At 39.3% G+C, this 14,045-nt stretch overlaps 2 pseudogenes; both read right to left on the reverse strand.

The window, feature by feature from the left end:
- Positions 1 to 11,009: 11,009 nt before the first annotated feature.
- On the reverse strand, positions 11,010 to 12,057 carry LOC127223379 (ethanolamine kinase 1-like; annotated as a pseudogene).
- Positions 12,058 to 13,210: 1,153 nt separating this feature from the next.
- On the reverse strand, positions 13,211 to 13,683 carry LOC127223380 (60S ribosomal protein L23a-like; annotated as a pseudogene).
- Positions 13,684 to 14,045: the final 362 nt, after the last annotated feature.

The following is a 14,045-nucleotide window of genomic DNA, read 5'->3' on the forward strand; positions in this document are numbered from 1 at the left end:
TTCTAAGAGGTTGAATGTGGCTGGTTTGATGTTGAGGTTTTTGATCCATTTGGACTTGATTTTTGTGCTTGGAGACATAAATGGGTCTATCTGCAGTCTTCTACACACCCTCATCCAATTGTGCCAACACCATTTGTTGAAGATGCTGTCTTTGCCCCATTGTATAATTTTAGCTGTTTTGTTGAAAATCAGGTGTTCATAGGTGTGGGAATTTTCATTAGGATTGTACTCAATCTGTAGATTGCTTTTGGTAGGATGCCCATTTTTACTCTGTTGAGCCAGCTGATCCATGAGCATGGGAGTTCTTTCCATCTTCTGATATCCTCTTCAAATTCCTTCTTCAAAGACTTTAAAGTTTTACCAGACAAGTGTTTCACTCACTTGGTTAGAGTAACCCCATATCATTTTATAAGATTTGAGGCTATTATGAAAGATGATGTTTCCCTAATTTCTTTCTCAGACCATTTGTCACTTTATATAGAAATGCTACTGATTTGGGAGGTTAATTTTACTTCCACCTAGTTTGCTGAAAGTGTTTATCACCTATGGGAGTTTCCTGATTGAATTTTTCAGGTTATTTAAATATACTATCATATAATCTACAAATAAAGATTCTTTGATTTCTTACTTTACAATTTGTATCCCTTTAATCTCCCTGAGAGGTCTAGCAAAGATTTCAAGTACTAGATAGTATAGATATGGAGAATAAGGAAAGCATTCTCTTGATCATGTTTTCTGTGGAATTCCTTTGAGTTTCTCTACATTTAATGTGGTGTTGGCTATGGATTTACTGCAAATTGCCTTTATTACATTGAGGTGTGTCCCTTATATCCCTAATCTCTCTAGGATTTTTTGTTGACTTGTGTTAAAGCCTTTTCTGTATCTAATGAGATGATCATGTGATATATTTTTTTCTTTCTTTCAATTTGTTTACACAGTATGTTATATAAACAGATTTTCATATGTTGAACTATCCCTGCATCTCTGGGATGAAGCTTACCTGATCATGGAAGGTGACCTATTTGATGTGTTCTTGGATTCAGCTTGCAAGTACTTTATAGTATTTTAACATCTATGTTTATGGGGGAAATTGGTCTCTAATTCTTTTTCTTTGTTGGCTTTTTATGTGGTTTGCGTATTAGAGTTCCTGTAACCTCATAATTTGAAATGGGCAATGTTCCTTCTGCTCCTATTTTGTGAAATAATTTGAGGAGTATAAATATTAACTCTTCTTTTTAAATCTGGTAGAATTCTGATCTAAAACCATCTGGCCCTGTATTTTTTGTTATTGTTATGAGATTTTAATGACTGATTCTGTTTCACTAGAAATCATAGGTCTATTTAAATTGCTTATTTGATCTTTATTTAACTTTGGTAAGTGGTATCTATTGATAAAATTAGTCTTGTTTTTATTTTTATTATTATAATTTTTAAAGAATTTTCCAGTTTGATGGATTTCATATGTTTAATGTACAAATATATTTTTATGATTCTCTGGATTCCTGATTTTGTTAGTTTTTATATTCTTCCCCCTTTTGCTGAATTTGGGTAAGGGTTCATGGATCTTACTGTTTTTCCCAAACTTTGTTCCATTGATTCTTTTTATTGTGGACTTTGTTTCTATTTTATTTATTTCAGCAGTGAGGTTCATTATTTATCTCCATCTACTCCTTTTGGCATGACTTCTTCTTTTTGTTCTAGAACTTTTAGGTATGCTGTTAAGTTGCTAATAAGAGATTTTTTTGTTTTCTTTTGTGTTTTTGTTTTTGTTTTTAAAGACAGGGTTTCTCTGTGCCTTTGGAGTTTATCCTAGCTGTTGTAGACCAGGCTGGTCTCAAATTCACAGAGATCTGCCTGCCTCTGCCTCCTGAGGGCTAGGATTAAAGGCCTGTGCCCCCACTACCCGGCTCTATCATTTTTATGAGAGCACTTAGTTCTAGGAACTTGCCTTTTGAACCACTTTCATTGTGCCCCAAACACTTAAGTATGTTGTCCATTAATTTTCATTCAAGTCTAGAAAGTTTTTAATTTCTTTCTTCATTTTGTCTTGACACATTTTTCATTCAGTAGAGAGCTATTCAGTTTTCATGAGTTTGTAAACTTTCTATTGGTTCTGTTGTTGATGATATCTAGCTTTAATCTGTGATTATAAGACAGGGTGCAGGGGATATTTCAATTTTCTTCTATCATTTGAGGCTGCTTTTGGTCAGAGTGTGTGGTCAATTTTGGAGAAAGTTCTACAAGGTGCAGAGAAGACATATTCTCTTGTGTTTGGGTGAAATTTCATGTAAATATCTGTTAGGTCCATTTGGTTTATAATGTTTGTTAGCTCTAGAATTTCTCTGTTTAGTTTTTGACTGGGTTATTTATGAGGGTAGGTTATTAAAGTGTCCCACTATCAGTGTATGAGTGTTAATATATAATATAAGCTGTAGTGGGCTGGAGAGATAGCTCAGCAATTAAAGGCTAGGCTCACAACAAAAAATAATATAAGCTGTAGTAGTGTTTCTTTTATAAACTTGGGTACCTTTTTCTTTGGGACATTGATATTAACAATTGAAATGTTATCTTCACAAGTTTTCATTTGATGAATATATAGTGTCCTTCCCTATCACTTTTGATTTTTTTTTTTGGTTTGAACTCTATTTTGTGAGGTATTAAAATGGCTACTCCAGTTTGCTTCCTAGGTTCATTTGTTTTTAATATCTTTTTCCCAACCCTTTATTCTGAGGCAATGTCTATCCTTGATATTGAGGCATGTTTCTGGGGTACTACAAAAGGATGCATCCTGTTTGATCGCTTATTTTCTTAGTCTGTGTCTTTGTATTTATTTTTTATGTTTTTGTTAAAACTCAACTTTATTGTTACAACCAATGTATATTTACAGAATATAAATCTCTTAAAAAAGATATATCCCTTCATTTCATCAGTGGCAGAAAGCCTTATTAAACAGAAATGAAGCCTAAGCTGCACTTGTATCTTAACAGAAACATGATTACAGAACACAAATATCACTTTAGCAGCTACATGAATGAGGCTATTGATTTCACTGGCAATGCCATTTTACCCATGGAACAAATTTTACTTAAATTAACAGTAGTAAAAGTTAAATTTCAAACATAAAAAATATGTAACAACAAAGGAAAAAACAGGAAGTATCTCAGCTAGCAAACAGATAAGCAAGTTCTCCAGCACTCAGACACTAGCTGAGGCATAGGGAAACCCAGGACAAAGGCTGCATTCATCTGCGAGGTATTAATGCATGTTCAGTGCTGAGACTATCCATAGCACTTACAGTCTATACAAAGCAGCTTTAGGCTACAATTCACATTTGAGAAACACAAACTTAAGATCTATGCCACAACTTCCAAACTCAACAGACAGCTAACGCAATCCCCTTGTGTATGTGTAATACCATGTCTTCTTCCTTCAATCAGGACATTTGCCCTTGCTGTACAAAAGCTGTTAAATACAGAAAAGTTCTTGTAGGTTTGATTAGTTTACACTTAGTTTAGTACAGGTAAATACAGAGGATAACTTTAGATTTAGACACTCAGTATGTCACTACCTACAAACAAGCAACAGCATGCCACAGTGCAGGCATGGTGAATAGGCACTCCATTCCCTCCACAGCTCTACATTGGGTTTCAAAGTAGCTCTCAAAGTTACTGGCTAGGAAGCCTGTAATTTCAATCCAATAGGTTTCCCTGCTCCATTTTCGCAAACTAATCAAATGACAATGTGATGTTTCAGTTCTTTAAGTATCTAGTATCTAGTGTTTTATTAACATATTAATGGGATCCCAATCACCACAGTGGATAAGATAACTGAAACACAAAATTAGAACTTTTGAAAGAGTTTTTTTTAAGTACATATGTTATACAATGCATAATGAACAAAGGTGCAGTGTGTTGGTGATGCCACAGGGCACAGTCCAGGACAGAAGTGTAAAGTGCATATGAGTGAAGCATCAGTATTTGTTTCTATTTCAAATATATTGGGGTTTCTTCCCTTATCAAACTGAACCAAAATTGAAATTTTTCAGCACAAACACTATTAAAACAAATTGAAATAAGTTTGTAATGTGTCACTGAACTTCAAGAATTCAAAGTAATATAAAAACCTCAAGTATTTTCTTTTATAGAAACAGGGGCCGAAGTTCGCAAAACAGGAATGTTTTATCTGGAGCAGCTGACAGCATTTGTCAATCCCAAGATTTAACACTGCTGTCACTATGGGGAAAGGCAGCTCACCATCCTTCATCTTGCTTTTCAGAACAGAAACATGCCTGGAGATGCAGATCAGCTTCACAGTAAAGGCCATCTTGAAATCTGACTGACATGAGCTAACTTTGTTCAAAAGCACTTATGTGACCAAAGTGCAAAGTCTGTCTGACTAATCTAAGTTAGCTGTGACTGCTCAAGCCCACAGTCTACAAAGATTAAAGCCTTCATTGTCTACCTCAAAGACCTAACTTCCTTCCATATAATAGTTGCCTTGTAGGGCCCTGCATGGACCCCCAAGGCACCTTGAGCTAGCCTGAAGCTGTTGGTGGGAACTCCTTGCCCCAAGGCTGTTGTTGGTACTCTTCCTGTTTTGATACCTCACCTCATGACAACACATCTTTGTGACAACACACCTCGTGACACACACCCTGTGACAACCATACCTCATGACAATACAGGGAGGAGCTAAGCCAAAAATTCCTGTAATTTCCCACTGTGCTATAAGTCGGTATTTAAGCCCGTTCTTCCCTCTCAATAAACGGCATTCGGCATTTGGCATTCCGACTTTGCCATTGAACGAATGACCCGCTGTCTTGTCTTTATTTCAATCTCTAGGCCTTCGCCCGATTCGTGGAACAGATTGTAGCACAGGCGCTACAAGTGGAGGTCCCACCGAGATCGGGAAAGAAAGGATCACCTAAGAGATCGCCCTCAAAGGCCGGCCTGCAAAAGTAAGTGAATGAGGGTGTATTGAAGGATGGGTGCCAGTAACTGTAAGGAAAAGCTCAGCGGGCAATTAGTGGCCCTATTGAAAAGGCAGGGCACCAGGATTAAAACAAGACAGCTAAAGAATTCACTGCAATAAAGTAAAAGAAATGGCATAGATGAATAGGATTTTGAGGAAGTTCAAGATTTAGAACAAGGTAGAAGTGTTAGAAAAGGAAAGACAGGTGTTTCCAATGATTGAGACAATGGATCCTCAGATATCAGGGTTAGGGAGCACAGCCCATTAAATTTTAAGGATATAAAACAGCTTAAAGAGGCTGTCTCTGCTTATGGGCCCATGCTCCTTTTACTCAATTTTTGAGTCTTTCCTAGTGTTAAATTGTACCCCTAGTGATTGCATGCAGCTCTGTAGAGCTGTGCTGAGTGGGGATGACTATTTACTCTGGAGAGGCGAATTTCAAGAATTTTGCAAGGAAACGTGCAAAGTAATGCTGTTGCCGGATTTCCTGCTAGGAATTTAGATATGCTCATGAGTGCAACAAGTGGAGGTCAATATACTACCATTGCAGCTCAAATTCTTTTTGACCTAGAGGTCTATGCACAAATTACTGCTGCTGCTACTAGAGCTTGGAAAGTCCTGCCTAATGAGGCTGCAGGAGATCAAATATTCAAGGAATTGCAGGGAACTTCTGAGCCCTATTCAGAATTTGCAGACCGCCTCCTACAGCTGGCTGGCCGCATTTTTGGTGATGTTGAAAATGCCATACCCAAAGTTAAACAATTGGCATTCAAAAATGCAAATAAGTATTGTAAAGAGGCTTTATGTCCCCATAAGTCCAAAAGTCTTAATGACTATATACGCATATGTCGGGACATAGATGGTCATCACATTTATGGGCCAGGTTATAGCTTCAGTTATTTAAAGAGGTGGGAAAAATGGAAGAGCCAGGCCAAAGACTTGCTTTTGGACAGCCAGGACAATTCTAAAGGAACTGCTGTGGCTCCAGAACGTAGTACTCAGTTTCTTAAATGGTCAGATGATGAAGGACATACAGGAATTTTTCAGCCTTTTGTGTTAAGTCATATACCTGTTAATCTTTGGGGGAGAGATGTGCTTCAGGCCATGGGAGCAGTCCTTACTACTGAGCCTGTTAAAAATATGCTGGCTGACCAAGGTTATGTACAAGGAAAAGGACTGGGTAAATTCCTACAAGGTGACCCTCAGTCTGTTGCATCCAAAAATTTAATTATCAAAAGAGCCAGAGATCGCTCTGGGCTGGGAAATTTTCCCTAGGGGCTATTGCTATGCAGCCTGTTCCCATTCCTATTATCTGGAAATCTGATAACCCAGTATGGGTGGAGCAATGGCCCTTATCTATTGAGAAGTTACAGGCTGCACATCAACTTGTAAAGGAACAATTAGAGGCAGGACATATTGTTCCTTCCACTTCCCCATGGAATACCCCAATCTTTGTTATAAAGAAAAAATCTGGAAAATGGAGACTCCTACAAGATCTCCGAGCTGTTAATGATTGTATGCAAATTATGGAAGCAACACAACCTGGCTTGCCTTCCCCAGTGGGTATTCCTCAAGGCTATCATTTATTAGTTATAGACCTAAAAGATTGCTTTTTTAGCGTTCCTTTGCATCCTCAGGATAGTGAGTGATTTGCATTTAGCATTCCTTCTGTTAACTTTAAAGAGCCCTATAAGAGATATCAATGGGTGGTGTTGCCTCAAGGAATGACCAATAGTCCCACTATTTGTCAAATTTATGTATCATTGGCCATTGCTCCTGTTAGAGAGAAATTTCAATCCCTATGTATTATACATTATATGGATGATATCCTTTTAGCCGGCCCGGATTCTAAGGAAGTGAATGAGGCTTTTGGGGAATTGCAACATAATCTTCAACTAGCTGGCTTAAGATTAGCCCCAGAAAAGGTGCAACAAGAATTTCCCTATCAATACCTGGGTCATCAATTGTTATTTTCTGGTATCTGCCCTCAAAAGATTACTTTAAGGCTGGATAATCTGACCACCCTTAATGATTTTCAAAAATTATTGGGAGACATAAATTGGGTTCGATCTAGTTTGTCCCTAACCACTGGGCAGCTTAGACCATTATTTGATATTTTACAAGGAGATTCTGATCCCACTTCTCCGCACACCTTAACGCCTGATGCACAAGAATGTATACAGCTTGTGCAAAAATGTCTCCAGTCTGCACATTTAAATTATATTGACTATTCTCAGAACTTGATGTTATTAGTCTTTGCTTCAGCGTATTCCCCTACTGCGGTATTTTGGCAAACTGGTCCTATATTATGGGTGCATGAACATGCATCCCCAAGAAAGACAGTTAGATCTTATCCTCAGCAATGCTTTCTATTATTCAAAAGGCATACAAAATGAGTATTCGAGTTTTTGGCAAGATGCCGGATTTAATTGTTACTCCCTATACTCAACAACAGATACAATGGCTTCAACAGTTTGATGAGGAGTGGGCACATTTCTTGTGTTCCACACCCTGCCGCTTTGATAGTCATTTTCCTTCCAGTAAGTTAGCTCATTTTTTAAAAATCACCCTGTGTGTTTCCCCAAGGTTATTTCCCAAAATCCTCTGAAGGAGGCCCATAATGTATTTACAGATGGCTCTTCAAATGGTTGTGCAGTAGTTGTTTCTTTTCCCATTATCAAACGCTCTATAGTTAAAGTGAAGTCTGCACAATTTACAGAACTAGCTGCAGTACAATTGGCCCTTCCAACTTAATGCAGGGTCACTCAAATTCCATTTTAAAATAACTAGAGACCAAGCTATTGATATAGTTAAGAATTGTCCCCTATGTGCAGAGTTCTTACCTGTTCCACACCTTGCAGTTAACCCCCGTGGTGTCACACCTAATGATATCTGGCAGATGGATGTTACTCATGTTCCTTCCTTTGGTCGACTACAATTTGTTCATGTATCTGTGGATATCCATTCTCATCTCATATTTGCCTCTGCTCATACTGGAGAAAGGCTTAAGGATGTTAAGAGCCATTGTTTACAAGCCTTTGCTTACATGGGAATGCCCAGGCAATTAAAAACTGATAATGGCCCTGCTTATACTAGTCAGGGTTTTAATTCTTTTTGCAAAAATTATTTTTATCTAACATAAGATGGGTATCCCTTATAATCCTCAGGGTCAGGCCATGGTGGAACGTGCACATCGCACAATTAAAGCCTATCTTCATAAAACAAAAAAGGGGGAGTTTACAGGATCTCCTCATAATCACCTTTCTCTTGTCCTATACATTTTAAATTTTTTAACTATTGATGGTGCTGCTTGATCTGCGGCCTACAGGCATTGGCGTCCTCGGTCATCTGACTATGGCTCAGTTATGTGGAAGAATGTCACTACTGGAAAATGGTGCGGCCCTGACCCAGTTCTAGTATGGGCCCGAGGGTCAGTTTGTGTCTTTCCACAAGACGCAGATAACCCTGTTTGGGTCCCTGAGCGGCTGATTCACCGTATGCGGAGGGATGGTGATTGTAACAGCCAGAAAGAAGGTCCGATGGGTCTTCCAGAATCTACCCATCCTGATGCCTATGCATCTGAGTAGCCATATGTGGCCTTTTTTCCTGATCATTAATTATAGTTTGGATCAAGCGGCTATATAAATTTACACTGATCCAAAGGACAAGAATTTCACCTTCATCTTAGGCACTGCATTCTGGTTCCATTCTTTTGTTGTAATCAATGCTACTAATTTTGGAGAAAGTTTCAATTGTTCTCAACAGGTCTGCTGACTATAACAGCTGTCGTGGGCCGTGTACCCCAGGTGTGCAGCAGCAAGGAAAGGAGATTCCTGGATCACGGCTGCCAGTGCCGCCTTCGCCACTGAAGCAACAGTTCCTACCATAGCCCTCCCCAATCTGTAAATACTGCAAGCACAGTGGATCAACTAGCAGGTGATTTGGCTTAAGCCTTAGCTACCCAAAGCACACTTAATTATCTAGTACAAATTGGCATTTTTAAACTAAATTTACAAACTAACCTCCTATAGGAACACTTGAATTTTTGTGAGAAGCTCATATGGCTTCTTGTTATCTATCTTTTACACATATCTGTGTTAATGCATCATTTTTCTCCAGAAATCCTGGAATGATGAGTTTTTAAGTTATACACATGCTTTAGCCATGCAGATCATTAACATCTATGAGACCTGAGTGCCACTTGCCAATACAGAAGGCCTTTTACAAGGACTTCAACTTGTGGGCAGAACATTGGGGTTTGTAGCCCTTGCACTTGGTGCTACTTTGCCACAGCGTTAAACAGGCCCAGGCCAACTTTCTAACAAGACAGATACTGTCTTTGGCTCAAGAGAAAATGCCTCTGCCCACGTGTGGCTGACAAACTATTCACCAGTGACGGGTAAGACAGAGGGGGCAAATATCCAACCTAAGCCAGGAAGGTTACAGGCCTGGGTGACCTCTCCAGTGACGGGTAAGGAATTATGCTGACGTCCTCTGTCATCTAAGACAGGTGTTAGTTTATATTAAAAGAAAGGGGGACCTGTAGGGCCCTGCATGGACCCTGGAGACACCTTGAGCTAGCCTGAAGCTGTTGGTGGGAACTCCTTGCCCCAAGGCTGTTGTTGGTACTCTTCCCGTTTTGATACCACACCTCATGACAACACATCTTGTGACAACACACCTCGTGACACACACCCTGTGACAACCATACCTCGTGACAATACAGGGAGGAGCTAAGCCAAAAATTCCTGTAATTTCCCACTGTGCTATATAAGTCGGTATTTAAGTCCGTTCTTCCCTCTCAATAAATGGCATTCGGCATTTGGCGTTCCGACTTTGCCATTGAACGAATGACCCGCTGTCTTGTCTTTATTTCAATCTCTAGGCCTTCGCCCGATTCCTGCAACAGATTGCCTCCCTCTTAGACCTATACAAAAATAAAAACCAGACTAAGAAAACAAAGATAAAACAAGTCCTCCTACCACAACTACTATTTAATTCACATTTTCTTATTTGTTAAGATTTTAAGGATTCAAGCTCAATAACCTACCTAAATGTTCCTTATGATTCTTCTAACAGCTTTAACAATGTTACTCTGAAATTACATGTATCTGCAATCATTGGCAGATACACAAAATCAACCTATGGAATGAATCTGAACAGAAAGAATCTAATGGCATTCTTTGCTTCCAAGTATGATGAACTTTGTATGTTTGTTTCAAATACTAGCAATATCTGTTATTATTTAATGAAAAAAACAGAATTTCTCAAGTTAAACAAAATTGTTGGTTAGAAACAATTTGATAGGTATATTCTAAAAATTGGGACTATTACCTTTAATGACCATTATATAGTATTTTAAAACATGACACTACAGACTTTAAAATTAAATTGTTATACTTTTATTTCCAAGATTATACAGTAAATATATTCAGGCTCCATAGAGACAATTTCATTCTAAGTTGTATTCTTCAAAGAAATTATTTCCAATTTCCAATTCAAAAAAGTATGTCCTAGAGACAGCGGCTGCCTTGCTCCCCCATCAACTTATCTAGAAATCTCTACAACACCCTAAATTACTACCAAGGCAGTGACTGCCATGTCAAGAATAAATGATTCATTTTACAATGTTTACACTGAGTAAGAAAGTTTTTCTAAAATTAACACCATTAACAAAACTTTTTAAAGCTTTCTACAACATTCTCATTCTATACACTGAACCAACAAATGAAAGATGAAAGTAGTCAGTCATGTCAAATCTGTAATAAATAATTCACATATAACATGGACTGTATTGCCAAAGGCTAAAGCTGACTCTACTCTTTTCACAGATGGACAAATATCTAGCCTGCCACTTATTGACAACAGTAAGCATATTTTTTAACAGCATTCTATTTAAAAATAGATTGGTTGTTTAGAGGCATAATTTGTAAAGCCACATACCAAAATTAAATGAGTGTTAACAAATATTGGCTTTTGGAATTGCTTGGGAAACCTCCACAAGCAATACTCAGCTCCTGGAGAACAGTAAGGCCTATTTACTCAGGCATCTTTAGTACTGTGACCTCGGGCTTCATTTTAAAGTACTGGTTAAAGTGAACAATGGCATACCCAAGAAAATCAAACTCAATTGTGGAGTACTTGGCTTGAATCAAAGCCCCCAGAAGAAATGAGAAGCCAATGAAAACTGATTGAGTTGAATGAAGAGTGTCTCTACTCCCCTTTGCAGTGACTACACTGCCAAAGCCCTTATACTCCTTGTAGGCTTCAAGGTAAGAGCACAGCCACTAGCCCTGGAATTCTCTGTCTGGACAGAGACTGTCCAAATAGTATACATCACTGATACCGGCATATTCATTGAAATGGTTTCCAGTATCATATGCCAGACAGTTGTATCCAGAATACTCATAATGAATGAACTGCATGTCACCTTGTTTCTCATTGTAGATTATATTCTTACATAACAGGTCATTGTTGGCAAAGCACCACAGGTGAGCCCAGTTGGACAGGATTTCCTTCATCCAATAAATCTCCTGAAGATGCTGAGGGCTTGGGACATCACTTAGGAACCTTTATTAATGTCTTCATCAGCAAATCCTATGGGAATGAGAGAGAAGTATTTCCCCATCTTTAGCCATAGGTTTGATTTGGGGATCCACCCATTGTGTGCATGGATAGCATGGATTTTAGCAAGCTGACGAGCTATTAGCCTGAAAATGGCTGGGTTGCAGACATGCTGTGGGTCCAAAGCTTGGCCTTGTTAAACTCATAACAGAGTCCATTATTAAAGGTACAATAGAGCTGAGGTGCACAGCCATGCACCTGCAACACACAGAAACTCTTAATCTCATTCTCACCATAACTACATCTTCCATGGTGTCACCCACACAGCAGGCAATGAGTTTATTTATGACTCCATCTGTGAAGAACTTCAGGGTCACCTCGTGTGGGTCCCAGTATGGCCCCAGGTGCTCCAGAACTCATGCTCCGCTGCTCCTCCTAGTCCTGCAGTGTCATGTCGAGCTTTGGCACCTCCGGCGATTCGGGCAGCACATGGATGTAATTGGCCATGGCTCAGGCGCAGACAGGACAACGACCACGGTGACAGCGACTGCCAGCACAGCCTGGCGGGTGCTGGCAAGCCGCTCTACCCTTCCGCTGGACCCTTCAGTCTCTGGCGCCCTCAGGAGAGGGCTGAGGCCTCCTGGACTCATGGAAGAACAGGGCTATAGGGCTGCCAGCAGGGGTGCTCAGTGCAGTGAAGCAGAGGATTTTTTAACGATGGAATGGAGACAACTGATTTTGTGAGAGATCAACGACCAATGATTGTTGATTACAATTATTTTGTTGTTGGTCTTGGTGATGGTGGTGTTGGGGTGTGTGTGTGTGTGTGTTGATTTTATCATTGCGGTTGTTTTAATAGGTTTGGCCTCCATAGACTCCTATGATGGAATACTTGACCTATAGGGAGTGGCACTATTAGGAGGTGTGGCCATGTTGGAGTAGGTGTGGCCTTGCTGGAAGAAATGCATCACTGTGGAGGGCTGGCCTCCATGTCTAAGCTATGCCCAGTGTGGCATGCAGCCTCCTTCTGCTGCCTGCAGATCAAGATATAGAACTCTAAGCAATCAGCAATCTCTCCAGCACCATGTCTGCCCACATGTCACCATGTGTTCCACCATGAAAACAATGGACTAAACCTCTGAACTATAAACCAGCCCCAAATAAAACATTTTCCTTTACCAGAGTTGCCACGGTCATTGTTGTCTCTTCATAGCAATAGAAACCCTAAGACAATCATGAAAAGTCTTAATTTTTCCATCGATCATGATTAAAAGTTTTGCTGGTTATAGTAGTCTGAACTGGTATCTGTCCTTTCTTAGAGTCTTATAGTAATCTGTGTTTTAGAGTCTTCATTGAGAAACCTGATGTAATTCTAATAGGCCTGCCTTTATAAGTTACTTGCCCCCCCCTTGCAGCTTTTAATATTCTTTCTTGATGCTATATGTTTAGTGTCCTGACTGCTTTGTGTTGAGTGGATTTTCTTTTATGATCCAGTCTATTTTGTGTTTTTATATTTCTTGCTCCTTCATTAGGTTAGGGAGATTTTCTTCTATGATTTTGTTGAAAATATTTTCTAAGCCTTTTAATTTAGGTTTCTTTTCCTTCCTCCATTTTTCTTTTCTTTTCTTTCTTTTTTTTTTTTTTTTATGGTGAAAAAGTGTGTATTTGGAATTAGCCAGCTGGACTCAATTTAAATGATCCCAATTTTGTTGGCAACGTCCAGAGCATCATAATCAGGAGTCAACCGAACATACGCCTTCTTCTCTCCGTCAGGCCTTATGAGGGTGTTGACTTTGGCCACATCAATGTCATAGAGTTTCTTCACAGCCTGTTTGATCTGGTGCTTGTTGGCCTTGACGTCCACAATGAACACAAGTGTGTTGTCTTCTATCTTCTTCATGGCTGACTCAGTGGTCAGAGGGAATTTAATAATGGCGTAGTGGTCAAGCTTGTTTCTCCGGGGAGCGCTCTTCCGAGGGTATTTGGGCTGCCTCCGGAGCCGCAGTGTCTTGGGCCTCCGAAAGGTGGGATCTTCTTCTTTTTATGTCTGTGGATGCCTTTCAGCACTGCCTTCTTGGCTTTCAAGGCCTTCGCTTTGGCTTCGGCTTTGGGAGGGGCAGGAGCTTCCTTCTTCGCTTTCGGTGCCATCTTGGTGAAAAGTCCTTCCTCCATTATCTACTCTTAGATTTGGTCTTTTCATAGTAGCCCAGATTTCTCAGAAATTTTGTGCCTGGAATATTTAGAGTTAACATTTTCTTTGATTAATGTATCCATTTCTTCTATGGTGTCTTCAATGCCAGAGACTCTCTCTTCCATCTCTTGTAGTCTTTTGCTGATGCTTGTCTCTGAATTTCTTGTTTTAATTCCTAAAATTTTCATTTCCAGAGTTCCCTCAGTTTGAATTTTTGTTATTGATTCTATTTAACCTTTTAGTTTTAAATGGTTTTAGTCATTTTATTTCATTATTTGTGTTTTCATATGTTTCCTTGAGAGTTTCATTAATTTCCTCT

Source organism: Phodopus roborovskii, unplaced genomic scaffold, assembly GCF_943737965.1.
Source record: "Phodopus roborovskii unplaced genomic scaffold, PHOROB, whole genome shotgun sequence".
NCBI lineage: Eukaryota > Metazoa > Chordata > Mammalia > Rodentia > Cricetidae > Phodopus > Phodopus roborovskii.